Source organism: Lissotriton vulgaris, chromosome 3_1, assembly GCF_964263255.1.
Source record: "Lissotriton vulgaris chromosome 3_1, aLisVul1.2, whole genome shotgun sequence".
In the NCBI taxonomy this organism is placed as follows: Eukaryota; Metazoa; Chordata; class Amphibia; order Caudata; family Salamandridae; genus Lissotriton; species Lissotriton vulgaris.
In genome coordinates this window covers 1703751841-1703779534 of record NC_141689.1, presented here as the reverse complement: position 1 = coordinate 1703779534, position 27694 = coordinate 1703751841, and positions in this window count along the sequence as shown.

The window sequence follows — 27694 nt, the reverse complement described above, 5'->3', positions numbered from 1 at the left end:
ACTACGGGAAAGTCCTTTTAGCGGGCCGTCCTAAGTTCACAAATGCACCTTTGAAGGCTAGCATACTTGGAGTAGCTCGACTGGACTTAGGTGCCAGACCAAGTCACACCAATCTTAAAAGACCTTTACTAGCTTCCTTGGAGGTTGTATGACATTACAACGCATGCTTTTACTACGCATGCCTTTACATCGCAAGTTTTACAACGCATGCTGTTACAACGCATAGTGTTGAGGGGTGCTGGATAGTGAATAGTTGAATTTACTATTCCAATGCCAGTCCCCGTGGATAGTAGGGAAGGTGATGGATAGTAAATTAAATCTATTCCCTATCCTAGAGCGCCCCCAAGCGCAATGCGTTGTAACAGCATGCATGGTAAAACTTGCGATGTAAAGGCATGTGTCGTAAAAGTTGCGTTGAAAAGGTTGTTCCCCTTCCTTGGAGCCTAGAATTAACTTTAAAGTTGCTTGTGTTATGCATACAACTCTTGTTTCTGGACTATCAACCTTCTAAAGAACAAACCATATATCACATGAAATAAAAGAGACACATGGGGAAAAAAATCTACATTTTTGTGGAAACCCCAAAGGCCGGAACATCTAAGACTAGAAACCAGGGCCATTTTAGTCTAGTCCGCAGATGGGGACATCATTTCAGACTCAGAATTTAAACCAACCTCTGCAGATTAAATCTGCCAGATTAACTGTAGTAGTTCATAGTCATACAGTTTAAAAATGTGTCTCTCGGGGGCGTGGCTTGGCCCCCGACGGGAATGGCGGTGCCTGGGTGAAGCTCCTCGGGGACTCCGGGCAACTACTATCTTCCCGTGCTGTCTCAGAGCTGAAACCGCGATGTGAGATTGTCGGAACATTCTCTCCTCCTCTTCGGACTATTGTGGTCTTTTTTTTTGATGTGAACATCAACTTTATAGACGATGTGAATTCTTTGGTCATTGTCACTGTTTTGCGACCGCCATTTTGTTTCTTCACCAGCGCTGATTTGCCGAATTGGATACACCTCTGAAGGACTATGGTACTCTTGCTCCTACGCTTTTTATTGTTTCTGGTTGTCTGTTTCCTCAGGGATATCGCTTAGTTTTTTCCTTGCATGTCTCCGGTTTTTTCCTCTGTGCCTTTCTGACTGACTTAATTGCGGTGGCCATTTTGAGATTTCACAATCCTTTAATTTTTTGGCCTCACTCTTTTATTATTTTTCTTTATGGGAAGAACTAAAGGCACTCTTCCTTCGAAGCCTTCTACTAAACGCATCTTCATTAAGAATTCGAAGATCTTTACCGAATTCTCTGATCTAAAAGACTCTTCTACGTCTCTTCCAGCAGACGATATGCGGCTTCAGACCCCGCTTCGACGACTTCAGGGAATTCCCTGACTAAACGTCTTAAGCAGAATCCACCATCTCCGCCTAAAGCATTGTCACCTGTTTCATTGGAGATCTTATTAGAAGAGATTAGGGCATTACGCCTTATGGAAGAAACTAATACGAAACGTCAAGTCCTCACGGACCCTTGGGCGCAACTTGATAATAGAGTCACTGCAGTTAAGCAATCTATCTCATCCATTACTGCTACCTGTGACAAGTGCTCTCCTTTACAATCCAAGTGTCTACTCTTCAGCGTCAAGTCGAGGAGCTTGAAAATCGTAATAAACGCAATAATCTCCGTATTTACGGACTTGCAGAAGGACAGGAGGGGTCTGACCCCCTAACGTTTCTTAGAATACACAGACTTATTAAAAGTTCTTTCTGCTGCCAAGTCCTCTCAGCGTGTTACCTGGTCTGGTTCTACCTTGTTTTTCGCCCAGGACTATGCCAAAGCTACAGCGAGCAGAGGGACGGCTTTCCTCAACATGAGAGCTGTGCTTGGCTCTATGGGTGCTCGATATGGACTTTTTCATCCTTGTCTCTTCAGAGTCACCTATAACAACAGGACAACGGCTTATGAGGATCCGCTCCGCCTTCATAAATTCTCATCACAATGACCCAATGGATGTCTCTTCTTCAAATACTGGCTAACTATTCGTTTTTTCCTTGTGATGTGGTTTTTACTCACTTGTCGTCTTTATTGATTGTCTTTTTATTCCCTTGTGGATCGTCTACATATTCATTTACTATGTATCCATATTGTTTTTTCTTCCCATAGTTCTTTCCTCCTCTTGACGTGATGTTACCCGGCCCCTCGTTCTGCTTGGTCCCGGTTATCCCGTCCGCCCCGTCTGGTTCCTTCCCTTCCCTCGTCTCCTTGAATTCTCCTCCTGTAAGGTATGTTGTCAGTTCATATTCACTTTTTGTTGTTCACATGTATTCTTCTCTCATTGTTCTCTTTGCTTTTTCTCTCTTTTTTCTTTTTATCCTTTCAGCCTTCCTATTTCTTCCTTATCTCCTCTCTTTTTTCTTTGCTCTCTCTCCCTTTCTTTCCTCAACTTCTACCTTTTCCTGCACTTTTCTTATTATATTGAACTTTCTTTTCTCTCATACTTTTTCTTCTTTCTCAAAGTTCTAATTTGCTTCTTTCATCTGCACCAAGATATTGTTTTAAACATGTTTCATGCATTGTATGCTTTTTGTATAAAATATATATTTTTATTGTGTTACATTCAGAGTTATCTCATGGAACGTTAAAGGTCTGAATAGTCCTATTAAAAGACAACGAGTGGTATCTCACTTGGCTAGATTAAAATCTGACATTGTTATGTTACAAGAGACCCATCTTAATGAAGCTGAAGCTTCTAAATTAAAACGGCTTTGGGTCAGTCATGTTTTCTCCTAACCAGCTTTAGGGAAAAAGAATGGTGTTGTTATTTTAGTCCACAAAATTTTTAATGTTTCTGTTACTCATAACGAAATTGCCTCTGATGGTCGCTGGGTGATCTTAAAATTGTCAGTTGATAATATATCCCTATTACTATTTTCAATGTTTATGCTCCAGTATCTGTTGACTCTACCTTCTGGCCTCTTATTTCCGACAAGTTAGTCTCTCTAGATGACAACTATATCATTTTTGTTGGTGATTGTAATCAAGTTCTGATCCCTTCCTTGATAGGCACTCCCCAGTTACTTTCATTAGGTCCAAAATGCACACTCAATTTACCTCTACCATACGATGTAAATCTCTAACGGATATCTGGAGGCTGTGCCATCCTGACCTCCGAGAATACAGTTATTTCTCTCCCCACCATAAGACACAATCCCGTATTGATTACCTCTTTCTCAGTAAGTCCCTCACCCAATGTGCTCTTTACTCTGAGATTAGTTCCATCCTGATTTCTGATCATGTCCCTGTTATTGTTGATTTTGACCTGATCCACTTCTCTCCCTCTTCGGGTAGATGGCGCTTTAATAACTCCCTTCTGGCTGATCCCAAATTCTCAAGCCAATTCAGTTCTTTCGTTGCTGACTTTTTGACTGCTAATACTACTCCTGATTCTTCTCCAGTTATGATTTGGGATTCATTTAAAGCTACCACTAGGGGTTTTATAATTAATTATGTTTCTCAAAAGAAAAAAGGTTTTGAGCAACAATCCTCTCTTCTTCTTGCCAAAATTAAAAAAATAGAGTATTCCTACTATGATTCGCCTTCTGAATCATCTCTAAAAGACCTTATTATGGCCGAAGTTGCCTTCAATAAATCCTCTACTGATGCTGCGGCCTCCTATTTATTAAAGAGTAGCGCTCGCTATTATGGAGGTAAAAATAAAATGGGGAAACTCTTGGCTACTTATTTGAAGACTCGTCAGCATAGAACTCGGATCGCGTCGATAACAGATTCGGCTGGCGTTTCCCATTTCAAAGATGCTGATATCTTACAGGAATTTGTTACTTTTTATAAACAACCTTATACTCCCGAATCCATCCCTCTTCCATCCGACCTGTCCTCTTATTTTCAATCACTTGCTTCTCCTCCCTCTTCCCATATTGATTTTACCTCACGTGATTGAGATGTAACTTTATCAGAAATCTCTCATACAGTTTCGGTCCTCAGATGAGGTAAGGCCCCAGGTCCGGATGGCTTCTCTATTGAATTTTATAATCACTTCTCTAAATTTCTCCTTCCACATATGCTTCTTCTTTTTAATTATTTTATTACTAATGGTTCTTCCCAGGGCACTTTTCAAGAAGCGATGATTTGCTTGATCCCCAAAGACAACAAAGACCCTGCGTTTTGTAAAAACTACTGCCCCATTTCCCTTGTATATTCGGATTATAAAATCTTCGCCAAGTTGCTTGCTTTACGTATCGACTCCATTTTACCTGAACCTATAGGCCCTGAACAATCTGGCTTTGTCAAAGGTCGTCTATCCTCCGGCAACTCTAGGGTTTTCTTTAACGTTCTTAGCAGAGCCTCCTCCTTACAATATCCATTAGCAGCCATAGCCTTAGATGTCGAGAAGGCGTTTGACAGGATTAGTTGGCATTTTATGTTACGTGCCCTTACTTGGATTGGCTTTCCCCCTAAATTGAACTCCCTCATTTCCCTTTTGTATTCCGACCCTAGAGCTTCCATCTTTGCCAATGGAAACATTTCTGATTATTTCTCCCTCTCCAGGGGCGTTCAACAGGTTTGCCCTCTATCACCCTTATTATTTATTGTAGCACTAGAACCCTTTCTGACAAAAATTCAACAGGACTCTCAAATCACTGGTTATAATCCAGGTCCCAATCAAGTCAAATTATCGGTCTATGCGGACGATATCCTTTTTTATTGTTCCAACCCTCAATCCCCTATACCCTCTTTTCTGCGCCAAGTTGATGCCTTCTCATTAGTTTGCGGTTACCGCCTTAATCGTGATAAGTGTGAAGTTTTGCCTCTTAATGTCTTATGCCTTCGTCATTATTTTGATCAAACTGGTTTTTCCTGGAACTCAACTAAAATCAATTATTTAGGATTATGGTTTTCCCCTTCTATCTCGGACACAATAAAAGTCAATTTTGATTATATTACTAAAAAATTATCTGATTCTATCTCCAAATGTCATCCTCTTTTCCTCTCTTGGGGAAGATTGGATTCAATGATGTTGGCACTCTCTCTTACAATGATACCCATTCGAATACCTGGATATTATTTAAAAAAACTGGACTCGATTCTTTCAAAGTTTCTTTGGAAGAATAAGCCTCCACGGGTTGCTCTGTCTTCCCTTAAAAAAGATAAATCGCTTGGGGTTCTTAAGTTTCCTGATTTTAAATCCTACCATTATTCCTTTATCCTTAAACAAGCCTCTTGTTGGTTATCTACAGAGACTCCTACTCCCCCTCCGGTCTGGTTGTCCATGGAAAAATGTCTCATTTCACCTTTTGACTTCTCTGAAATTCTGGCTTTTTCTGCTAATGTCTATTCTTTACATTCTCCTGTCATTGCTCATTCTCGTCACCTCTTGACTCCTTTCATATCCTCTACGTATCCTTCCTGGTCCTCTCTATCCCAACAGCCCATTTGGCATAATTAGTCACTCCGAATTAAAAATCGCTCTTTTTTCTGGAAGTCCTGGAGGTCTAAAGGTTTAATGTGGATTTTCCAGCTTCTCCTTGATAAAATTCCACTTACCTTTGCCGATCTTCAATCTCAATTTCTTCTTCCCAATAATTTTAAGAAACAATATGATCTTTTAATTCCTGCACTCCTTCAATATCTTCAATCTCTCCCTCCCTCTGTTGATTTTCCTCCCCTTTATTTGCATCTTTCTCCACTGTTGCTTTACTCTCCTTCGGCCTCTTGCATTTACACTTATTTACTAACCCCCTCTGAACGACTTAAAACGAAAACTGAATTGGCTTGGGAGCAAGACTTATCAGTCTCTTGGCCAGTTTCTTTATGGGATAAGCTGTGGGTAAAAATTCACAAAACATCATGTGAAGCCAATACTACTCAAACCCTCTAATTTATTTATCAGAGGTTATTATTTTCCCCAGCAAAATTAGCTTCCTTCTCTCCTGGCCTCTCTTCTAACTGCTGGTCCTGTTCCTCCGACTCTGCGGACTTACTCCATATGCTTTTCCATTGCCCACCTATTGACTCCTTTTGGCGTTCTATTTGGTCGCGTATAAATACCATCTTCAATCTTCAGCTCGCTTTTTCCCCCTCCAATGTCCTACTTGGTTCCCTTTCTCCGGATCTACCCCAATCTCCCTCTCATTATAAGTTACTAGACCTTTTTATAGCTGTGGCCTTCCACTTGATTACCTCCAACTGGAAAGATTCCTCAAAACTTAATTATTCTGCCCGGTGGAATGCTATTTGCTTTAATCACAGACTAGACACCAATTACATTACCCCTATTTCCCTCGCCATTAAGAGAGATCTACTTTTGATCCCTCTTACAACTTATTTATCCTCACTATCCCCTCCTTGTCCCCCGATCATTAGCACTAGTCCCGCCTCTTCTGACGAAGTCTGTAAACCTCCTTGAGTTTCTTTTGTTGTCTTTTTTTCATAGCTTTTTGTCATTTTATCCCCTAATTGTTATTTATTCTTCATGATACTTCTATTATTGCTTTATTTATTGCATACAATGTTGTACTTATACTTGCTTTTGTTATTTTACTTCACTATGTGATTTCGTTTCTCCCCCTTTTTTCTTTTTTCTTGATTTAGAGCTAAGTGTTTATTGACTCCGCTTCCTTATACCTATGCATTATATTGTTATGATTATTTATATATCCATATATCTTCCATGTAATGCTTCCGTATGTTTTTCATGCTTGGTTTCAATAAACTTGAACTTAAAAAAAAAATGTTTCTCTCATGCCATTGTTGTTCCTAAACAGCTGCAAAGAGCTACTCTGTCATTATGGCTATGTTTGAACTGTAAACATCCTTCAAGTAATCTCACTATGCCTTCCCCTATTTCCATATATGTTTTCATATTATGAGGGGCCCAACCTAAGAAGTATAGGAAAGAGCCTGCAAAATCTATAGCAGATTTTAAAAGATATCAACAGATTGGGACAATAAAGTCAAGGGGTAGGGAATTGCTAAAGTGGATTTTTTGGAACAGCTGCAATGACAAATATCAAGTTCATACTGGCTGCATACTCGTTATCTGTCCATTTCAAGGGTTCTTTCTAAAAACAAGCTGCAAGATCTCTGTTCCAGAGATGAGAAAACAGCATTGGGCAAATATTAGTGTCCAAAAAGTTTGAAATTGATTTTTAGCCAAATACTGAAAAGCATATAACAAAACTGTTTGTGCCAATAATCCCTGCAGTGACATCTTAGGTCAAGAAGACATTTACTGATTCCCCGGAAGTAAAAAATAGATGAACTTCTTCTCCGTTGCACCGAACGTCTTTAATGGACTCGGTCTGTCTTTCTCAAAGTGATAAACCCACCAGGGGCTCTACTACTGTGGAACCTGAAATACTCTGCTACCTACTGAACCCAGTCTAACTACTGCTTGGAGTTCAAGAAAAAACAGCAAATCCAAGGACACGCATGAAGGTTTTATGCAACTGGTCGCATGGCTACTGAAAACAAATATGTTTACATGGCTTTAGTTCTGTAGATGATACAATAGAGTGAGTTTCTGTTAGAGTGAGTTTGTGTTAGCGTTTTCATAAGCGTAATACTCAGCTTGGTCATACGATATCAAGCAGCATATATTGTTCAATTTATTTGACTGGAAAACTGTACCAAGACTGCACCGAAGAGAAATCCATCTTGAATTACCTTTTTTTAATCTGAAAGATTGTTCTTCACTGTGATGCACCTCCCCAATCCATCAAGCTTGATGGACACCTTTAAAATGATTGTACCTGTGGAAAACTGAACTCCACGAAAACCGCTATGGCTGAAGAATAGATTATTTCCAACTGAGCCAAATTTCCAATGGACTTATTTCCTCGAAACACACCTAACTGAGTAGTATGTATGTTTGACTAAAACGTTCTGTTTTTCTTCTTTTTGACATCATTCTCTTAAGGTGACATGAACGTTGGTGACCCTCCTTGTTAATGGATCATCTATTGACTAAGCTTGCCATCGGTAAATCTATGTGTGCGATATTTTGGACCTTGCAATCCTTATTCTTTTGACTGTTTTTGTAGCTCAAGCATGCACCTATGCTTTGAACTAAGCCCATGCTTCATAAAGTGAGGGAAAATTATGTCAATGTCTATTTGGTTTTCTTTTGTGATTCCCCTTGCTAAGAGTCTAGTGAAAGCTCTGCTGGAAATGTATTCAGGCTACTGCGTTAATGGGTATGTCGTTGTAAATTCCTTTAGTAGCTTTTGACTTTGTTAGGCTTCAATGCTTTAAATTATGTGTATCACATTATATATATATATATATATATATATATATATATATATATATATATATATATATATATATATATATATATATATATATATATATATATATATATATATATATATATATATATTCACTGAAAAAACCATAGGTTTCAGGCCTTATATAGTTAGGAATTAGCATTTAAAAAACTATTGAAATTGCTCCTATATAGTTAGTTGTACTAACTATATTTCGCGCACCCGCAATCCTCTGCTGATGATGTCACATATTACATCATTCATGACATGGTCAGTGACATCACTGATTACATCTCAAATGACATCACTGATGACATCACTGATGACATCATCCAGTTACTATATGTTTCTGTAAAGTTTAAATATGTTTTACATAATGAAGAATGAATGGATGTATAAATGTCTGGATGAAGGATTTAGTAGGTGCGTGACTGACTGTATGAGTGAGTGATTAAATGTGTCTTACTGAATGCATGGGTTAGTGACTAAACTGTCTGAATGTGTGCATCAGTATGTCTGTTGTTGTGTAAGCTGCTGCATGTGTTGATCAGTAGCTATATGAGTAGCTATATGGGTTATTGATTGGTTGTCCAAGTATTTGTATGGGAGAGTGAGTGTGTGTGTGGGTGGCTGGGAGGTGTGTGAGTCTGTGCATAGATGTGTGAGCAGTTGATTCACTAGGTGTATGGGTTCAAGAGTGCATGTGGAAACAGCTGTATGGGCGGTTGACTGTGTGCATGGGTGTGTTGGTGAGTGAATGGATATCGTAGTGCTACATGTCCAAGTACATACATATGTAAAACACAGTGCATGTGAGAGTTGCTATATATAAATGACTATACATGAGAGCCAGTGATTGTGTGAGTGGCTGTATGGATCATTGTGTACTTGTATCAGTGATTGTATAAGAGAGTAAGTATGTGTTAGTATATGTTTGAATAAGTAAGGTGTTGTGTGTATAACTGTATAGTTGAGGAAATGGAAGTGTGATTGATTCTTTGCATGACTGACTAGGTGTGTGAGTAACTCCATGGATGAGTGGCAGTGTGTGAGTCTCTGTATAGGTGTTTGAGTGCAGATGATAGTGTTGTATTGTTGAGTGACTGTATGTATGAGTGATTCTATGGGTAAATGAGTTGATGTGTCTATAGACCTAGGAATCAGTGTGTGCATATGTAGTAACTGGTATTGGTGGGTCAATGGTTTCAAGAATGGTAGTCTGTATTTAACACTGGGTGTATCAAAGGCTATATTAGAGTGTAAAGACGTGCATCATATTATCAGATGAATGATATCATCAGTGATGTGATCAGAGATGTCAAATGATATGTCATCAGTGATGTCATTTGAGATGTCATCAGTGATGTCATCAGTGATGTCACTTACCATGTCATGAATGATGTAATATGTGACATCATCAGCAGTAGATTGCAGGTGCGCAAAATATAGTTAGTATAACTAACTATATAGGAGCAATTTCAATGGTTTTTTAAATGCTAATTCCTAAATCTCTAAGGCCTGAAACCTATGGTTTTTTCAGTGAATTTGCAAGGTTTTTTAAATGCTAATTCCTAACTATATATGACCTGAAACCTATGTTTTTTTCAGTGAATTTGCAAGGTTTTTTAAATGCTAATTCCTAACTAAATAAGGCCTGAAACCTATATTTTTGTCAGTGAATTTGAAAGGTTTTTTAAATGCTAATTCTATTAGTGGATAAAGTTTAAATATGTTAATATCCTTGTGGGACAACCTGAGCAGCCCTAGAGATCCGATTTTTGGATCGGAGCAAGATGCTCTCTGATTGTGCCGTATTTCTTGCCTTCTGCCCCCCTGATTTTGACGTATTTCTTGCTTCTGCCCCCCTGATTGTGCCATATTTCTTGGCTTCTGCCCCCCTGATTGTGCCATATTTCATGCCTTCTGCACCTTGATTGTGCATTATTTCTTGCCTTCTGCTCCCTGATTGTGCCGTATTTGTTGCCATCTGCCCACTAATTGTGCCGTTTTTTCTTACCTTCTGCCCCCTGATTGTGCCGTTTGTCGGGCCTTCTTTCCCCTGATTGTGCCGTTTTTCGTGCCCCTGCCCCCCTGATTGTTGTATCTTTGCCAGTGTTTGTTCGCTGCTGGTATTGCCTTTGCCTGTGTTTCTTTGCTGCCGTTATTGTCTTTGCCACTTCCTGGATTGGACTCATTTTCACATTCAATTTTCTCAAAAACTACTGGACAGATTTACACCAAACATACAAAAGGCACTACTCCATACCAGGCTCTACCATTTTGCCAAGTTTAGTGTAATTCCGTTCAGCCGTTCGACCTGTAGCCTTGTCAGAATGTCCCTATGGAAATTAACATGGGGAAAACACGTTTTGGGACCCCCCTTTTATCTCGGCCCCCACTTGACAAATCCCCCCAAATCTTTCAGGGAAGGAGCGGAGCGTGGCAATTTTGAGGAAAATTACAGTCAGATCCCTCAATCGCGCACCAAATTTATTCCCAATAGAATGTTCGGCATTTCCTATGGTAACTAGGTCCTAACGTTATGCACCTACTGGCTTTCGCCAGAAGGTAATATCTATATATCTATATATCTCTATATATCTCTATCTCTCTCTCTCTCTCTCTCTCTATATATATATATATATATATATATATTACCTACTGGCGGTCGCCAGTAGGTAGTTATAGTTAGGATTTTTTTCAATGTTAAATCTCAAAATTCTATTTGGAATAACTTTGGCACCGGTTGACAAATCTGCCTGAAAATTTCCTGAAAATGGCCTCGTCGAGCTCCGGTCCTTCCTTGAAAGTTTGGGGGGGATACGTCAAGCGGGGGCCGAGATAAAAGGGGGGTCCCAAAACGCGTTTTCCCCATGTTAATTTCCATAGGGCGGTCGATTTCACTTTTAGCCCGAACGGCTGAATGGATTTCCACCAAACTTGGCAAAATTGTAGGGACTGGTAGCCCGATGTGCCTTTGCTATGTCTCAAGATATGTGCTGCAGTGGATTTTGAGTAATTTAGGTTCCAAAAAATATATATATCTATAGGCGCTCTCCGGTGCGCGCACTGGAGTGCGCTCCCGGCGCGACACGCGACTTGCGCGCAGAAAGCTGATTGGCTCTCAGTTGTCTGTAAACATTCTAAACAGTCCGAAGCGGCCGCCATCTTGTGTCTCGGTAGGATCGAGACACGAGAGGTGGCCAAAACAAAGGGGGAAATGACCATAAGGGGGCAGGGTAGACCCCCCCTTGACCCCCTAGGTTTGATGTGGGGGCTATAAAAGGGCCCCGCGGGGCATTTAAAATATTTTTTTTTTTCGTTTTGCGCGGGGGAAGCGCCCGGTACGCGCACCAGCTAGCGCACCGGGGAGCGTAAAATGAGGGAAAAAGATGACAGTTTATAAAAAAAAGAAGCCTTTATTTAGAAATTGGAGGTAGTTCTAAAAAGAACTTTTTTTTTCTTCTTTTTGTTGTTTTATATTTTTTTTGTGTTTTTTGAACTTTTTGAACTTTTCTTGGCTTTTCAAAACAGTTTTATATTTTTTTTGTATTTTTTTAGGGGGAGAAACAAAAAAAGGGAATTGAAACTGGCTCAACTTGAGCAAAAAAACAAAAAACCCAAAAAATTACTTCTTTTTGGGGCACTTGTGATTATCACCTGCAAGGACGATGAGCTTAACGCTTTTTTCACCATAGGCGATAAGCTTGCCACATGCAGAACAAGTGATTTTAAAATCAACAAATCTTGGCTGAATGCAAGGCATCATCTCTGATGTTTCTGGTGCCGATGAAGTGGGTTGGGTTCTTTGGGAGGTGGTCCTTGACGACTGGGGGAGGTTACTGGCCAGTTCCCTGAACTCTGCACGAGAGTAGTTGTTTGGGTGCTTTCGGGTCATATGACGAATCATGGTATGGTTACCAAATGAATATTTTTTGTTTGGGTTGCCCCGTGAAAGTTCTTCATTGCAGATTAGGCTAGTTACCTTGGCCGCATTCACTTTTTTTTGCCCTCTGGGATTGAAAAAAAACTCCCATACAATGTGTGGCTTGGGTTTGTATGGGGTATTTTCTTCAGGCAGCCATCTTCTCCTCCCCTCCTCCTCTTCCTCTTCCTCCTCCTCCTGTTCTTGACCACCAATATAATTTGGAGCTGGTCCTCTTGGTGGTTGTGGTGGTGGTGGTGGGGCAGATGCACCAGCTGCTGCTGCTACTGAAGCCATTATTAAGATCAAAAAGGTACAGAGATGTACAAACAGGTCTTCCTCAGTCAAAGGACAAAGTCAGAATAAGGAAAAAAGGTGGGGTCTTTCATCATTTTGAAAAAAAACTGTCCTGAACCAATGAGAAGTGTTATTTTCAGGTCACAAGACCAGGGGCTTCATCATTATGAAACTAAAACTGTTATGAACCAATGAAAAGTGTTATTTTCAGGTCACATGACCCGGCGCGCTTACGCTACGCGCCCCCGGGCGCGCCCGGGGGCACTTCGGGTAGCGTAGCGTAAGCGCGTCGGATGTTTACGTTGCGCAATCGTATTCGCTCGAGTACTTCCGGGTGCGCTTACGCCGTGCGTATCACGCGGACGCGGCTACGCGATACGTCATGATCATGTTTTCGTTCGCGATATTGGCGCTTACGAGACGCTCCCCGGAGCGCGCCCGGGGGCGCTTTATAAAAGTACGCTTTTCGGGGCGCTCCCCGGGAAGCGCACCGGAAGCGCTCCAAAGCAAAAAATAAAAAAAAAATTGGGGAAAAATTGTAGGGAGTGGTAGCCCTATTCTAAAGTGGTTTTTACGAAAATTAACTTTGATAAAATATATATTGTGCTACATTGGGCTATATATATGCCAAAATGTAGCCCAAATGTAGCCCAATGTAGCCCAAAGATGGCCACCAGAGACCAAAAAATCCAAATGTAGCCCAAATATCAGCTAGATGTAGCCCAACTGTAGCCCAATGACAGAATGTACCAGAGTGTTCTAAAGAACAACTAGAGTGCTAACAGTCTTACATATAAACTGAGACTTATAGTTAGGAATTAGCATTTAAAAAATGTTTGAAATTCACTGAAAAAACCAGAGGTTTCACACCAGTTATAGTTAGGAATTAGCATTTAAAAAACCTATTAAATTCACTGTAAAAAAAATAGGTTTCACACCAGTTATAGTTAGCTGGAAATTTTACTGATATAAAACCATTGAAATTCCCACGTTATAGTTAGTCGGACTCACTATAACTTGCGCGTGCAATGCACTGCTGATGACATCACATATTACATCACTCATGACATGGTCAGTGACATCACTCATGACATCACTGATGACACCATCCAATGAATATGTGCCTTTCTGAAAAATAAATATGTTTTATATATGTATATGTTAAGGTCGATGGAAGAATAAATGTTTAAATAAGTGTATAATTGTTTGTTTTTTTAAAAAAAATTGATTGGTTAACTGGCTTATTAAGTGTATCTTAGTGAATACATATATTAGCGAGTAATGTTTAAATATTTAAATATATGTATCAGTGTTTTACTTTATGTATAAGTGGCTGCATGGGTTGGTGAGTAGCTACATGTGTGTGTATATGGGTTATTAGATGTTTTTTTAGTATCAGTATGAGTGTCTGTATGGTTTGGTGGGGCTGTTACTTAGCACATAGATGCATCAATGACTGACTCACTGTTTGTATGTGTTTTGAAGACAGCATTTATGTAGGATTGTATGGGTGGATGAGTGTGTATATGTGTGTGTTAGAGAGTGAATGCCTCTCTCACTAGTGTCTTTATGAGTAACTACATATGTTTTAATCTTGTATATATGAGAATTGATGTATATAAGTAAGTATATGTGAGAGTGAGACATTGAAAGAGTTCCTGTTTAAATAAGTATGTGTTTCAATAAGTGATTGTTTAAGAGAGTAAGTATGTGTAAGTTTCCTTAGAAGTAATGTGCTAATGTGTGTATAGTTGTATATGCAAATAACTGGATGTTTTTTAGTTTATTTGCATGTGTGAGTATATGTATGAGTAAGTTTTTGATGACTGTCGGTGTGTAACAGAATGAATAGGAGTATCACTACATATGATGAGTGAGTATATGTATGAGTGAATGCATAAAACTGTTGGTGAATGTGTGAATTTGTATATAGATGGTGAAATTACTGAATTGGTTGTTGTAACTGGTATGGGTATATCCACTTTTTTGTTAATGTTAGTTTCTATTTTTGAATATGTGTTTCAAAGGTTACTTTACAGTGAAAGGAGGTCTGTCACTGTGTTACAAGGATGGTGTCATCAGTGATGTCATGAGTGATGTCACTGACCATGTCACGAGTGATGTAATATGTGATGTCATCAGCAGTGCATTGCACGCACAAGTTATAGTGAGTCCGACTAACTATAACGTGGGAATTTCAATGGTTTTATATCAGTAAAATTTCCAGCTAACTATAACTGGTGTGAAACCTATTTTTTTTACAGTGAATTTAATAGGTTTTTTAAATGCTAATTCCTAACTATAACTGGTGTGAAACCTATGGTTTTTTCAGTGAATATATATATATATATACTATTAGTCCTAGGGCAATATCCTGGTCCAAAGTCGTGTACTAAAAGAATTACTTTGATATTTAGTCGATAGAAGTAACATTTCTAAGTTTTAAGACCAGCTCCAAATATGACCACTATGTTGAATCTTGGTGCTTAATTAATCAGAGGGTAATGAAATGGTACTAAGCTATCAATGACGCAAATTTCAAAAATGGGTACAAAGTGAACCATCAGATGGTTCGGAACACAAATAACGTGTCAATGGCTCGAAGGATATCAACAATTTTTTATTACCGTCACTGCATAAACTATTGAAATCCGATTATTTCACACCAAGCATAATGTTGGTGAAAATATGATGTGATCACAGACACATTTTCTCAAACTATTGCATGGGTCTCAATGTACAATACTGGTACATGCTGGTCAATACTGGCCACAGTTTGATATATGTCTTCATTTTATATTTTATCTTTATCTATACATTTGTCACTATTTAAACAGCTGTGGCTAAGCTGCACATTAAAAGTGTAGCAGAGCAGCATTGGCAAATCACAAACAGGCACCTGGATCATAAAACAAAGATTTATTCTAAAGAAGTATAAAGGAAAGTGTTGGGAAGGTTAGAGGAGAAAGAAAATCGTGAAACGTGGAGGGAACACAGTCAGAAGCAAGTATGTTTAGCAGCCCTGTAATTGCCTTTTAAATACCTTTCAATAGTAGAAGCACTTTAATATCCGTCCCCACACATCCATAGTTTACAAAATGATTGGAAACCAGAATCCAATCTTAAAACGTCTCTGTTTCTAAAAGCGTGTCTAAAATCATAAAAGTCGTTCCATGAATGCAGTGCTTCCCACTGAACTCAATTGTAATTCTTTAGTGACAAAACAAAAGGCGGACAAGGGGAACATATGAAAATGGCTCTCTTGTTTGTCAAATGTCTAACAGAAAAAAACAGGGACTGTGCTCTCGTGCAGTAGCACTGAACACATGCTAAGAGGCATCTTCCTCTAGGCCCTTGAAAAGGAAAACAATTCTTCTTCAACGTTACAAAAGCTCAAATGTAATTGTTCTTGGCAAACTGAAAACATCATGGAGAGAAAAAAGGCTCGCCGGGTAAAGGAGAAGCAATTCAAACTTAAATGCGAACCAAAAAGAGGGGCTCCTTGGGAATCCAGTCTTCTGACAGAATCTAAGAAAGCACTACGGAAAAAAAGTGGATTCTGCCACAGGATGCACATTTGATTCTTTGAGAAGGCTCTGTGAGCTGCAAACATAAACCAAGCAAGGATTCTTATATAAATATCTTCTTTCCTTAGAAATCTTATCAGCAATAACCCTGCAAAACAAACTGTTCCTTTTGCGGATTTTTAAACAGGACTTTTATTCTAAGAATTCTGAGGCAAGCTGTATTCATTTCTGTAAATCTTTCACATAGGAGAGATTGGATCAGGACTTATTTATTGTACTGAGTTCACGGCATAGGGGTTAATTACGATGTTGGGCGGCTCAGTCTGCCGTATTTGGGGAAACATCCTTTTTAGGGCTCGGTCCTACGTCACAAACTGTGAAGCAGTGTGGGCGGAGCCTAAGAGTCCTATAATCAGGGTCTCCGAAAAGCTACCCAAACATTCCTGAATGCTCGTCATTTTTCGTGTTCTTTTTTTGCCATCTGCATGGCAATTGGGCCTCGCATGCCTGTCTTTTTAGAAGACAGCATGCAATAGGCCATAGGCTGTAGAGTTGCTCCACTTACTGCACAATCCGTGCGAACACGAGCAACAGAAGGGCATATATCATCAATTACCAGCTGTCACGGGCCGCGGTAATTGAAGCCAGATGCTGTGCGCGCATTCAGCACTCTCCGGTTACTTTTTTTTGTGCGCCTCAAACTCTTTCCAGCCCAGGCCCATGGCGCACTTCACCCACCCACGCCAGGGCTGGCCTCTCTCGTCCCCTTCCAGCATTACAGGACAAAGCCAGGAGAGAACAAACATGCCGAAGCAGAAGGATGCGCGAGGGTTTCTAATGAAAATATGAAATTGCACACACTCTCGTTGCAGTGCTTGTACTCTCTTCCCTTTTATAAGCACTGTATCCGGGCCTTAAAGTGCCAGCACTCTGCTTGTTTTCAATGGAAGCCTAAGCAGCATGCAGAAAGGTCCGTAGCACAAGCTGCCATTGAAAAATCTATGTTTTCAAACATCCCTGCACCGTGTGACAGGAACCTCATGGTGCCTGCCACATGGTGCAGGAATGTTTAGGGGGCCTTATAGGTGCCCCCAGGCGGTGGGTCAGGGGGAACCTATGTCAGTTTCAGAAAGGCCTAAATGGAATGGCTGTCGGAAATCTACATCCTAATCCCGATGGCAGAGCTGTCATCATTAAGGGATTATGAGGTGTTTTCGACAAACCGACGGGCTGCCTCCGACTTCACGCATTGTAATGTATCGGTCAGACCACGAGATGTGGGTTGCCATCCGAACTCCATCGTAATCGGCCCCTTAGTGAGTGATATTTTGAAACCTTAGGTTTGCCTGAATGCTAAGATCAGGGCATCCACTCTATATCCATATACTGAATTTTTCCACCCACCCTTAATAAGATCTTCACCTCTGTCACCGTATAAACAATGTCAGCAGTAGTTTCAGTAATAATCTAAACCTCAAAGAGAAAACTGATAGACTTGTTGGATTGTCAGGCTACTATCAGCCACAGACCTTTAGCCTCAAGCATTTATCCCTATATTATGGCTGTGCCCCTAGTTTCATCAAGGAATGTTTACTATGATATCTCCCTGCTAGGCCACTGAGGTCTGCATGTGCCACTGTTTAAAGAATTTGCAGAGCCAGTTTAGGAGGACTCCCTTTAAAGGTCACTAACTTGACCTCCCAACAAATAATCTTCACTTTCAGGCTCATTGCAGAAGCGACGTGGCTCCACCCAACCCTGGTTCCAGCACCTACTGCCAACACTTCATCAAATGTGGAGGCAGCAGACAAGGAACAGGAACATAGTGAGTGCGAAAGAAAGAATGCCTGTTCTTTTGTTCACAAATAGAGACACCAATGATCATCTACGATTCTCTTCTAAGATGTGTGTTGCACTCTGGGTTTTCCAAAATGCAAATCTGTCATTTTAGAGGTTGTAATGTGAAAATCAACAAATCTGAAAAAATGACAGCCATACAAATCTTGTCCATACACCAAATGATTTCAACATCAAACATTAATCACCTTACAACTCTCTCTTATTCTCTTGGATCTTCTCTATAGCCTCATTCTTAAGAGTTTTGCTGGAGTTTTCTAAAGGACGAGTCACCTCTACTCTGGAACTGGAATGCTGCAATTTGGAGCTCCTTTTCACCAAAGAATGCTTTAAAGTACCACGATTTGCACCAAAATAAGACTAAGGGCCTGATTCTAAGTTCTGGTGGTCTGTGGACTGCCAGACTCGCCTTGGAAGTGGTCCCTCTGCCAGATTACGACTCTCTGAGTCATTTCGGTGGTGGACCACCTGCTGCCCCAGGGAATCGCAGTTCCCTGGCTATGGAGTGGTGAAGGGGCAATGAAATATGCTGAGCAGGACTTGCACAGTCCCACCAAGCATATTACGAGTTCCTCCACTGCCAGCCTTTTCTTGACAATGATCCCACATTAAAAAGGCCGGAGGTAGGGGAACAAAGGACCCCCACCACAGGGATGCATTAAAGGGGGCAAAATAGGTGCTCCCCTCTCTGCTTGCACCCCAGTTCCAGCATGGCATGGACTTCACAGTCCATGCCGTGCTGGAAGAATTTTTGCAGTTCCTATTGTAGTGCCCTTTTTCAGGTCACCGCCATGGGAAAGGTAAAAGGACTGTTCGCCTGCACAAGTTGAACTCATAATCAAACAGGCGGTCTTTGCATGGCTTTGGTGGTGCTGTGCCAGAGGAGAACCGGCACAGCACCAACAGAGTCATAGGGCTCGAATCACAAAGGTAAACTGAGGTAAAAGACAAAGAGCATTTACTACTTGTAAATGACCTTTGTGAATACCAAAATTTGAACTGTACGACTTTCGGTAATCACAAAGGACATTTATGAGTAGTAAATGCCTTTCTTGAATAACAAAAGTCGTAAAGTTAGACATTCATCCCATTTTACCTCTGTGAATCAAGCCCGTAATTGGGCCCTAAGATGTATCCACAACTTGCACCAAAAACAGTGAGATGTCCAACAACTTACACAAATGTGTCCTAAATCCTCAATTTACCTTACATAGCCTCACACATCAGTTTCTTTACTGACCTGGGTTTGGCTTGTTCAGTTTTTTCAAATTCATTATGAGCTATGGGAAGAAGATTTCAGAGTTTTGTTAAAGTCTTTAGGGCACTAAAGCTACATCCAAGACGGTCACCAAATCACAAAAGAATTCAAGTTACTTCTATAAGAGTTTGCTGGACTCCTGCAAGAATTCACTAGAGTCCCACAATAGTTTAATTCTGGGAAATAAGGCACACATGAAATCCCAAGCATTTTTACCAAGCACTCAATTGTTGTTGCCAGGTCCAAGGATATTTCACTTAAGAACCTTATTGCCTATGTACTGTCACCTCGAATTTGACAATAGCGTTGGTGAGACCAAGGGAATACCTTAGGTGAAACAAGAACAGAAACATGAAGGAAGGCAACCTGTATTGGGCATGATGTGACAAGTGCTGTTTTTGTATCTGCACACCTAGGCTATGGAATTTCTTACCTGTCCATCTGAGAGCCAAATCTGCTGTGATGAGTTTTAGGTGCGACCTTAAAGCCTGGTTGATTGAACAGGCATATACGCAGGTGTTAGCTTTCTACTCTGCTTACATTGCTGCCTAGAGACCCATGATGATAGTGCATTCTGCTAATTTTGAATAATATAACATAACATATTATAGTATATCATAACATAAGGTCACATTGAAAGCCAGCTTGAATGTTTTTCATATAAAAATTGGAATTTCAGGATTTACCTTACATAAATTTAAATACATTCATCCCTTTTTAAGATTTTTAAAATATCTGTCCTTAATATTATTTGCAAAAATATTGTTTATAATATTATTGTTTAATTATTGTTATGTATTTTAGTATATATCTTAAATGTATATAATGTTATTTTTAGTATAATGATTGTTTATGTTTTTTAATATATTTGTTAAATTTCTAGTAGTCATTACACTTAATTTAATTAAATTTTGTGGTTTTTATTTCCCTTAATCGGTTGTGGGTTTATAGCAGAATAGGGTGGGAAATAATTTTCCTATACAAAATGAATGATTATATTTGTTTCAATATGATTAATTTAACTGATATTTAATTATGTTAATTGAGCTATTAAGTATTTTATATAGATTTAATGTGCGATTTGTGGAGTTTATAGGGGTAAAGGGTGGGAAGTAATTTATTTTTAATTCATGAATAATTTGTTTTTGATTAATATTAATTCATTAATTGATAATTAATTATGGGAATTGTGTAATTCTTTCTTTTATGTGTGGAATCTGGTGTTTTAAGTGGTAAAAGGTGGGAAGTAATGCATTTTAATTAATTAATAATTAGTTGTTAATTAATATTAATTAATTCATTGATAATCACTTATGTTAATTGTTTTATTACTTTTTTAGGTATGGGTTGTGGAGTGTCTGGAGTAAAGGGCGGGGAGTAAATGAATTTTAATTAATGAATAATTGATTGTTAAATATAATTAATTAATAAACAGATAATTAATTATTTTAATTGTGTAATTTTTTTTTTACCTGTAATTGTAGGTGCAGGTTGCGGGGGTTTATAGGGCAAAAGGGTGGAAGTTAACTGATGTTAATGAAGTAATATTTAGTTTTTAATTAATAGTATTATTTTAATTGATAATTAATTGTGTTAATTGTTCAATTACATTTCCTATTTTTCAGATTTTAGATGTAGGTTGTGGGTTTTGTAGGGTATGGGGTGGGAAGTAAATTAATTTAAGCCATTAATGATTAATTTTTTAATTAACATTAATTATTTGTTTGACAATTATGATAATTGTGCAAAGAATTGTCTGCTAAATCGTATGAGTGTTTTGTCGGAGTATATTGTGGAAAGTACATTAATTATAATTAATTAAAAATTAATATTCAAATAATGATAATTAGTGTGTTGATAAATATTTTTATGAATCATGTTAATACTTTTTTGAAAGTTACGATTTAGTAGCAGGTTGTGAGTTTTGTGGGGTTACAGGGCGGGAAGTAACTACATTAAATGTATGTAATACATTCTTTTTGTTAATAAATAATTTCTGAATACAAATATTTATTTGTATGAGCATGATTTTTGTATATTTTTTATAATAATATATGTAAGTATTTGTGCTATCTATTTAACATTGCAATATGGTTTTCTTTTTTTATTTTTAATATTAAATATATTTATATTTAATTTTTTACCATATTTATATCTTTCTTTATGTACTTTGCTTTTTACATAATTATATTCTGTCCAAGATATATTTTTTGTTGTAATTGTTGCCCTGACTGGAATGGTAAATATGTTACCCTCTGCAATCCAACCCTTTCCCTACTGTTGTACTGACTGCAGTAGGAATCGTGAATTTTACCCCTCTGTAGTCCAACACTTTCTCTACTGTTTCACTCATTGGAGTAGGAATAGTACATTTTACCCCTCCACAATACAACACATTCCCTTCGTTTGCACTGACTGCAGTGGGAATAGTACATTTTACCCCTCCACTAGTGAACCCTTTCCCTAATGCTGTTCAGAATAGAGTGGGAACAGTACATTTTACCCCTCAACATCTAACACTTTTCCTACTGTTGCACTCATTGGAATGGGTATAGTAAATTTTACCCCTTCAGAATCTAACCCTTTCCCTTTTCCCTTGAAGGTTCCAAGTGAGAGCTTGTCCGGTGGTGTTTGATGCAGGCTTGAGGAGGGTGTGACCTATTTAGCCCCTAGCATCTTTACATAATTTCTTCATGAGTAGGGAGCTGTAAAGTCTACTGCAAAAGGTCGTTGTTGCTGATGGTGTTTGGCCAGCAGATTTTGGAGGATTTTCCTCAGCCAGGTGTTGCTGAAAGTCTGGACTTTTTTGGTGGTGGCCATTGTTGTCCTCCAAGTTTCTGCTCCACACCGAAGGACCAATTTTACATTGGTTGTAAAAAGCCTGATGTTGATTTGAAGCGTTAGATCCTTAGAGCTTCAAATCTCCTTTAGCTGAATAAAGGAGATCCTTGCTTTGCCGACCGAAATGCAGCTTGAATACGATAAATTATCCTAAATCCTAAGCACACAATGGATTTAGGATTATTTTCAACTCCCTAGCACTTATAGAGCAGAGAAAACATAACAAGATGATGAATGGCTGCTCAAACTTTTCTAACACTCACCCCCAATCAAGAGATCTGGGTTGAATCCATCATTCTTTTGCTCACCATGTCACCCCAGTTTAGACTCAGCCATATGCAAATTGGCCTTGACCCTGCTCCTCGTGGTGAAAGTCCAGCCCGAACTGCCAGACCAGGTCCTCCCTGTACTGGAAACAAACATCCTGGGACCGGTTTTGGGGTATCAACCCTCATATGCCGGACTAGCTTGAACACAGTGGCACAGCCAGCAAGGGGCCCACGTCCTTGCATGGGGGTGACTGGTTGAAAAGATTCAGCACTCTGTCCATCATCTTGTTTTGTTTGCTACTTAGAGAGCAGACATATGTTTGTCTTCTTTCTAAGTAACAGCCAAGTAATTCTAAAGGCTCAAGACAAAAAGTCTGGCTCGCGTCCAGATTGAGCCCTTTTAAAAAATACACTATGAAAATTAAACAGCATGAGTTGAGCAAAATGTAGCCCAGGAAATCACAATGCAGAGAAAATACATAATCATCTAACATCACCCTAACACCACCCCCTAATAAATATTGGATTAGTGCCGTTGTTACTTAATGCCAGTGGATGTGACAGTATAAATCTAATTAAAAAAACCAGAGTGGGCCCTGTAAAAAACTCGCAGAAATGTCCTTGAACAATTACATTTTAAAAGAAAGCTTCCTCCATGGCTCACCGAGAAAAAACATGTTTTCTCAAAGCCTTACATGTGTGCACCTTTTTTCTGCGTGTAGAGAGAAAACTGGAAACACAGTCAAGTTTGAAAACCACAAGATGAGTCAGGCCTAGTTTTGGCCTTGCCTGGTCAACCTTAAGAAAACACGATTCTGTAAAGTGCAATATAGTTGTTTTTAGTGCAAAAATGAATAATGCTAAGCAACAGAACTATGGGGCATATTATCAAGGGGGTTTATCTCCGCTTTTGTGGCTTTTAAAGCCAAGAAAGCGGAGATCAAATTATCTCCCTATTACCTAGCTGTCGCTAACACCAGTTAGCGACAGCTAGTAGGAGATAGCGACCATCTTGGGCCCCAATTTGCATGTCAGTGATATTTATCACTCATGACATGCAAAGTGGGCGTGCCAAGATGTTAGCGACTGGAAACAGTCGCTAACATCGCTATCTTCTATAACCAACTTTTGGTGATATTCGCGCTAAGCGCGAACATCTCCAAAAGCTAACACCTGCCCTGAGCAGTTCTTAGCCATGTTATCCAATGGGAGGTGGATAACATTGCTAAGAGCATTATCTCGGTAATGCATGAATATCGCTGACTTTTCAGCGATATTCATGCATTGTGGCGATTTTTATCGCATTTGCGATAAACCTTGGTAATACCAAGGTTAATCTGCGATAAAAATTGCCGCAGCTCTGCGGTAAATGTTTGTCTCTAACCAAGCAATAGCGATAATTATCGCTATTGCTTGGTAATCGGCCCCTATATTTCTTGAGAAGGTGATAACTGGAGTTTCATTTAAATTTTGAAAAAAAGCTCCTCACAATCATCTTAAATTGCCCTTTGTTGCACGAATGGTGCATACACAGCTGAACGGATCAATGCAATGTCTTAGATGTGTTTTGGTCTCTTGAGGTGCCTCGTTGTTCACAAGTAATAAACTGCTGCATCGGCTAAGGCATGCATTTGGACATATAAATCAACATTTCATCAGTTTAACCACATTGAGGACGGTTTTTTGAGAAGCTTTGATGCTTACATACTATGTCCTCGTTTCACTACATTCAGTTGAATTTGTAAATTACTCCCACAGACCTCTTTATGAGTGTTATGCTGCAGGTGCAAGCAGCTTTGGAACGTTTCACTCTCCCATGCAGCTGCCTGAACTTGCAAGTGCAAATAGTTATTTTGGGCAGCTGTTATTGTGCAGACAGGATAGGATCGAAGCACCCCGTGTTTGTTTTCACGGTCAGTTACAATCATTTAAATGTATGTCTGGACTGTAATTATATTAAAATAATTTTTAGTAATTGCCAAATATTTTTTTTACAATTAACACAAAGAGACATGATAAACTTGTAATGGTTTATATTTCACTAAGCATCCTGTATCTTTGATTTCCAATATTCAGCAGCCTAACGCAGTCAATTTATTTATGTACTTTTAAGATTTTATGGAGCTTTGACAGCTGCCTTGTGGTGACTTCGGGGCACTTATGATTGCCATGTTTTTATAATGCTTGGCCATAATATTTTGAATATCTGCAAGGGATAATAAAAACTTGAAAGAAGGAAGACAGATGGATGCGAAATTCAATGTCATAATACTATAAAATGCCCCTGTGTGCAACAACCAAAAAAGCAACTGGTCTTTATAATGTATTGCCAAAATATTGTAGTCAGAATATTGTCTGACATAAATGTGCAGCCCGAAGTGTCTTTCATAAACAAGCATTGGCAAAGCCATATTGGTTTTGTCAATGCTTTGTTAAGACATGTTGCCCAGCGGCTCCAGCTGCTGTACAACATAGCTTAAAGATTTATTTTTTTAAGTGCTATGACACAGACAGAGTTGACTGCGTGATAGCACTTTTTGTAACTTTAAACCATGCTGCACAGCAGCTAATGCTGTGGTGTAAAATGTCTAAAAAACAATGACAAAACCAGTAGATTTTGCAGAAGCGAAACTTATTAGCTTTGCCAATGCTTGTCACAATTAAAAACATCTACAAGATATATGTATTGTGTTTTTGCTGCGCCAACGCAGTGACAAAGTCAGAGCACACGCAATGGCAAGATGCACCTCTTTATAGCAGTTCCAAGCACTGCTAAACAGAGCTCTAGCACTGTGTGCTCGCAGAAGCACGCACAGACTTGGGAAGTTTGTCACTTAAATTCCTGGGAGAGTGAATGAAGCCTTTTGGAAGCAGCAATCAATGTACCCTTTTAGCTGTTCTTGTAAACTGTAGCTCAGTTCATCCTGCAATAAATCACTTTGAGTGTGCAAGTTTAGCAAAAGAAACAAGAGCAGGAAGGTGGGAGGGAAAAAGCAACAGGACAACAACAAAAAAAGGCGCTTGTACACTCTCCTGTCCCCACAGTTACTAATGACTCTCAAACCATGAATGCACCACCTTGGCACTCAAATAAATTCTAACTTTATCAAAATAAATATAAGCCAATTTATGCCACTACCCTTGTTGAGTGCCTTACCTTTGAGTGACATAAATGTTATGTAAATAAATAAATTATAACATAGACTATGACAAAATAAGGTATATGAAATTGATGGGAAATGACTAGGTTTGAATAAAGATTGTTTTTCACCAAGGGTTTCTGAGAGACATCAAAGAAATCAGGAGCAAAGCATAAGTTGATTGTAGTGCAATTTAGAACAGCAATGTAAAAAACATCCCCTTATTGATGCCCCCCTCTCAAAAATGTTATGCTATTTTTGCTGCCAATCTCCCCCACACACATTCCTTCAGGCTGGCTGCATGAATCCGATTCGCATGGGTGAGTATGAGAGTCATATAGTAGCCTACACCTACAAGACAATAACATACACAAATACAAGACTAGAAAAGGAAGACAAATAACATAGAAGAACTAGACCAGACATACAAATAAAATACAAGAAAAATAATCACACGGTTGGTCACTGCCACCACCCACATCTTACCTCATTGATATTCCGGCCACCATCCTCCAGCCACCTTTCTTTGACACATCTGCTGTCCTGCCGCTCTCATACAACAAAGATAGTGCAGGGGCTCAATGTTTTTCTTTGGAGGTCACCTCCAATACTGGAGAACGCTAGAATTGATGAATTCTGAAGCTAGCCAGTCAAGTCTCCATGTCATGCTTCAATCAACCACCACTCCAAACTTATATCATGCTTTCAGGTTCTTTTATAGACCTGCTTCCTCCCTTTGTCTCTGCTTTCCTATGATTATGTTTCTCCTTCTTTCTCATTTATAGGCCTCACCTTCAGACAGCATTAGTTGTCTGGTGAGAGCTCATGTTCTCACACACCACCCACCAACAAACACACACACAATATGCATGTACACACACATACAAATACAGAAAGGGACTTTTAGAAAGCCACTTTCGAAATAAATAGGCCCAGCTGGCTTTTGGTGTTTGCTAACAGGCCCCAGCCCATAAGGGCTGGAATCAGCCCATGGCATTTTACAGATGTGAACATTTTTAAAAGTAGTTGAAGCTCAAATTAGGTTTATTTTTTTTATTTTTTATAATATGTTATGATGCCCCGGTTTATCATGTTTATGCCGGTTTTTCAATGATGTATATAGGAAACTCGAGAGTCTCTGTCAGAAAGCATAACTGCCCCATATTTTGCTATTAACAGCTATGCAAGAGGGAGGCAGAAACTCGTATGGCACTTTCTTAGTGCTGCAGAAAAACCAACACCCTGTATGGTGAAATCGAGGCCTGGGTGAAATACAGGCGTGTACCCTCTACCTCTCCTACCTCATGGCAGAAGTAAATCTCTTTGTCTCAACAGCAGGTATGGGTGTACCGAAATGCCTTTCAAAGAGGCCTATTGGTGAGTGGGGGATTGCCCAACAGACACGTTGAGTTATTCCCGACAAATATCCAGGATTGAAGCATTGTTTTCCCTTTCCTGGGGAGAGTCAGGACTTGTGAAACCATGATACCCGCAAACTTATTCAGCCTCCTCACTTGGACCTAACTGTGTGAACCTGGGCATGAACCTATCTCAATACGCCTCAGCCAGTGCTTAATTAGTAAAGAAATATGCTCCAGGGCTTTGGACAGTAGGCCACTGCAGCTTGCACCACACATTGCGCAACAATGCTGCCAATGATAGTAAGAACACAAATACTAACCATCACACTCCTACAAGCGTGACAATTCGAACTATTCAGGTCCCCAAAGCTATAAGAATGGCTTGGGCGGCAGGTAATAGTACTTTTTTGTGTATATTGAATTAACAATTAACTGTTGTTGCGGTCATCTCTAAATTAGCCATACAGCGCCACCTTATGGCAGACTGTCACAAGCGCCACTGTTGATTATGAAGAGCTGCTGCTGAGCGCAGGAAACCACCGGTTCAAATTAAGCACTGCCCTCAGTTCACTTATAAGGAAACAATTGTAAATGCTGAATAACGAATGAAACACTGATTGGTGCTATCTAAAACACTGGACAAAGTGTTCATGAGATGGCAGCGAAGCAAGGTGCCCAGCCCTAAATCTAGCATTAGATGTCCTAATAGCTAAGAGAAGTGCTCTCTCTTCTCATTGACCATGTCTGGCCAGCCCGAGGGTGCCTAGTCGTCGGCATGACTATGATTGTGCTTCTGTTCAAGGACTCTTGTCTGGAACGTCCTGAATAAAGGTTGTTCGAATAATTTGTGACACGGTCTAGGTCTGGGTCTGAACATAGCTATAGGGCTAGGCAGAACCTGCTAGTCCTCCCTCAGGTGCTCCGGCACATTACTCGCTGCC